This window comes from Gallinula chloropus (genome assembly GCF_964237585.1).
Source record: "Gallinula chloropus genome assembly, chromosome: 17".
NCBI lineage: Eukaryota > Metazoa > Chordata > Aves > Gruiformes > Rallidae > Gallinula > Gallinula chloropus.
Window position 1 is genome coordinate 8678008 of NC_140102.1, and position 4907 is coordinate 8682914.

Consider the following 4907-nt stretch of genomic DNA (forward strand, 5'->3'; position numbering starts at 1 on the left):
TTGGATTCACATCTGACAAAACAAACAAAGCGAACACAAACCCCACCATCACACAGCACCCAGGGGAAAGAGGGCCCGCTCCGGAGGTGGGAGAGGGCTCGCTTGGGGCCAGCAGCCCCCTTCTTCTTGCGGGGGCCAGGCCCAGCACGACGCCGCCGCCCCGCAGCCCCTCACACCCCCGAGGGCTCCCCCGGCCTGCCCGCTTCCTTTTGTGTGGAGTTGGAAAGCCCTCCCCTAGGCCACTCGGCCCCCCGCAGCCAGCCCACCCCCCTTCCCTTCGCCCCCACCCCACAGGGCCGCTCCCCGCCCGAGGGGGAGCCGGCCGGGGCGGCCTCCCTTCCTCTCTCCGCTCACTTCGCCCCAACTTTCCGCCCAGCGCCCCAGCGGGCCCCGCTCCCGGCGGAGAGGGGCGGCGAGGGGAGGGGAGGGAAGGGGGTGCCGCGCCCCACACGCCCCCCAGCCGCCTCGGCCAGCCGCCTCGGCCTGCCCCCTCCGGCCCGGCGCCCCCTCCCCTCGGCGCCGGCCCTTACACCCAGTCCCGCGGCCGAGGCGGCTCCTGTCAACAGACATTGCCACCATCAGCTGATCAGGGCTGGGCAGGGCCAGGCCTGCTATTGGAGACGGCGCACGGCAGCCATAGAGAACGCACCGGGGAGAGAGGCGGAGCTTCCGGCGCCCACCACCGAGCCACACGAGCTAGAGCGTCACACTTTCCGGCGAGGCCGCGGCACGCCGCCGTACATAGGGGAAAAAGGGCAAAAGCGAGGCCTCGGCACCGGAGACGCCTCGACAGACATCTTGGATGAGGGCCGGTTCGCAGGCGGGACAAGCCCCTCGCCGCCATCTTTGTTGCGGGCAGATCGAGGACCTGAAAAAGAGAGTTGCGTTTGCTGGAGGACGGCGAAGTCTGTTTAATCGGTCACACAGAGTGAAAAATAATTGTAGTGAACTCTTCGATGTGGAAGAGTTATTACTTTGCCAGCAGCGGCTAAGTAACGTCATACTTGCTTTTTCAGGGACATGCTTCAGAAGGAAAAGTCACGCTGAGGCAGGATCAGTGCCTGTTGATGGGGCCCCACAACCAGATGGGCAGCCCCAGTTTTGATCAGGAGGATCTTAGAGACTGAAACTTGCAGTTGTGAGAGCTGAGAGCAAGCAGCGGAGCTTTTTGCACCCTGAGAATCATCAGTTTGTTGCCCCGCCAACCACCTCATTTCAATGTCCCCTTCCACAGTACTTGGAAATTAGCTTAGAAAAAACCCAAACATAGCAGAACGAAAAAACCAAACCAACCCAACCCAGCAACAAAATCCCCTAATCAAATCAAATGGAAGATCTAATCGGTTCTCCAATGGCAGCCCCATCTGTGGCCACACACCAGTGGGACCTGGAGGACCGATGCTCCTGGCCTCACTACATCAACCCAGCTTCTGAGAGGCCACCAGGTTCACCCCTGTTTCCACAGGTCCCCACATCACATTCCCACCTTCTCAATACTGCTGGGAGCCCCCTCATATAGCTAAAATGACTCAAATCACCACTTCTCATGCTTACATCCTGCTCTCACTTTAGGCTGGACTGAAGTCCTGCAGAGCAGCACCCTCTCTCCCCCTCAGACACTCCATGCTGCCTTCCCCTGCTGCCCGTGCAGCAGGGTTACCTTAGGCCGTCACCCCTCGTGCCTACCCATTCCACTGGGCCTTTCCTCTGCAGACATGTCTAAATAGTTGGAGCTCTTTCCTCAGAGTCTGCTGAAAGAATTTTTATGCATCAGCCTTTCTTGCCTTGATCTGACCATTGGAGGATTGGACAACCTAACCCAAATTAACTAACGTAACCAGCCTTCCAAAGGCTATCGAGAAAACCAGTATGTGAAATGTGGTGCTCCTTTCACCCTTGTGTAAGACATTATCACTACTACCCACTTATTGATCTGATTGTTTCTCTATATCTAACCTGGAATATTTTTACCACTTGAACCATAGTTGTCTTAGGCCAATTAGCACCCTATGTAAAGTGGCTTCTTAGGCAAATGAATTGTAGTCCTTTTGCACATCAGTAGCAACCTTCCAGTTAAGAATTCCTTTGTCACCATCTGAAGGACTCTTTAACAGTTCTGTGTTCATCAGAACAGAGGAGGAAGAAGTGGAGGTATCCTGGATCTCTCTTCTGGTTAGCTTCTGAAATTAGTTATAATGTGTACAAAGACAGCCAACTTTTTTCTTCACACAAATGATTTTCAAGTTTAGATTAAATCAGAAGGTATGAAAAAAGGAACAAAACACTGAAAACAAAACCACTTGCAGTTCTTTGCTTTCATACTCCTACTTGATTCACAGGCTTGGACTCTTAGGTTTTGCTTTTATCTTAATATTTCCTGGAAACCCCGTAGATCCCCTCAGCCACATGAATTTCACAGTGATACCAACCTGTGAAAAAGAGCTGCATGGGGCTACTGATACAAGCAAAATTATTCAAATAGAAAAGTGTTTTGGGTCTGCAGTTTTAGCTAATACCTAATGTACAGTATTGCTTCACAGCCCTAGTTTGGGAGAAAATATAAGCATCCACATGTAAGTTAAAATGGATGAACATACTTTTTTGCATTATTGACCTTAGTTTGCAACTCTTCACTTAATAAGGATACGACAAAAAAAGTGGTTCTTTGAGGCCTGTTTTCCTCCAGAAGGATTTGTCTGTAAAATACACTGCTTATTTTCAACTTTGTCCTCACTGAGGACTAGTGCCTTTTATACATTCAAAGAGAAGTACATCAGTGGAAGTTACAATCTCTCAAAAGTGTTGTCACACTGCTTCATTTCTATTATTGCTCACAGTGACTAGTAATTGTTATCTCTGAGTGGCAGTGGAAAATACCAGCACAAGGGAGATGGAACTAAAAGCCCAACAACCAAATCTTTTGTGTAAACCATAGCATTAGCAGAGGGAGGAAGTTGTTTTGTTATACTGTGGCATTGAGAAAACATATTTTCCAAATATTCCTGCCAAGACATCCCTCTGCAATCACACTAAGGAACTACTGCACCTTGGTGATAGCACAGTGCAAGCAAATGATTGGTTCAGCGCTTGCAGCTCTCCCATAGTATCCATGTAAAAAGACAGCAAGTGAAACATACAGCTAGCTTAACGAGGCCTGTGTGGATAGGAGACTCAATTAAAATTAAATTATACAACAAATTAGCTTTTAAATGCCATGCTGCTTAGCCAGCCAGACAAATAATAATTAGAGATGTACTGATCTGCTGCTATGTGCAGTTGAACAGCAGACTGCTGTAACTGCTTTTAACGTACACTGACAATACTTCCTTCCCAGCTCAGGGTAGTTTCATATCATATTTGGTGTAAGTGATCCCACAACAGGCCTGCTTTATACTTGTCACCCTCCTGAGATGGGCAGAATGGACAGGACCTTTGCCTAGAGTCTATCTTTCTCATCTGTTCTAGAAGTTAATGTTTCTTAGGCAATATACCTCCCCCTCTTCTTTCTTTCTAGAATCCAGGTAATTCTAGATGGAATTAATTTTCAGGCTCTGAATTGTTGTGTTGGTTTAGGTCTGGCTGGAGGCCAGACACCCACCAAAGTCAGTCTATCACTCCCCTTTTCAGTTGGACAGGGGAGAAAAATATATATTGAGAGGCTTAGGAGTCAAGATAAGGACAAGGAGAGATCATCCCATAATCAACATCATGGGCAAAAGAGACTCAACACAAAGTGAAGGAAAGAAAACTACCTAATTCCTTCTACTACACACAGAGTGAAACCAGAGTCGGATGATGGGAAGCGCAACCAGATCTTAAAGCACCTTCCCCCCACCCATCCCTTCTTAGCAGGCTTCCCGTTAGTCATGATTTTCCTTCCTTCTTCCCCCCCATTCTGGCATGGGGAGGGCCGGAGGGGGGGAATGGGGGTTTCAGTCAGTTCCTCACAGGCTGGTTTCCTAATTCATTCCATACCCATCCCTGCTGCACAGGAGACAGTCCTTTCCCACAGGGCTTCAGCTCTTCCCCTGCTGCCCCAGTGCAGGTCACTGCTATGGTGGGCAGTAATAAATCACAATGTCTCTCAGTCCAGTCTTCCACAGGTCGCCAGCCTCCACCCCCAGCAAACCTGGTCCAGAACAAGTCTCTCCCTTGTTCATCTCTGTGTCTGTCTCTCTCCATGGGCTGCAAGTGCTGGCAGGGACTTGCTCCAGCACGGGTCACAGCATCTCCTGTCTGTCTCCCCCTGCTCTGCAGCTGCGGTCTCAGCCTTTTCCATGGGCTGCAGGGGAACACCTGTTCCACCATGGGTTCCTCCAGGGGCTGCAGCGGCATCTTTCTCTTCCACACCTGGGGGACCTTTAACCCCACTCCCCACCAGCCTTGGTGTCTGCACAGCTCCTTAACATCTTCTCACTCCCTTCTCTAGGGGCAAAATGCACCTGCCTGCTTATTTTTTTTTTCTCCCAAATGTGGTTCCCAGAGGCGCTGTGACCATCGCCGATTGGCTTGGCCTTGGTCAGCAACTCTGGCCTTGAATCAGCTGATGTTTACTCCCTGGGGCCTGCAGAGAGCTTCTAGCTGCTGCTTACAGCAGCCATCTCTGCAGCCCCCCTTCTCTACCAGTACCCAGCTACAGAAACTGCAACAGCTCTATTAATGTAAAGGTAGGGCTTGTTACAGTGGTAGTGTAATAGAAAGGCTGCACCTACAGAGTCTTACCCATTAGCTGCTGAGGCATGTTACACTAATATGTATCTAACAACAAAGAGCGAGATTCTTTGTGTTCTGCTGTCCTGTGAGTTGATATGAAGCACAGCTGCTGAATCAAGAGACTAAACAAGTTGATATGACATCTTGCAGAAGACTGTCTGTTCTTCTGTGCCTTCCAATCTTTGTGTCAAGTA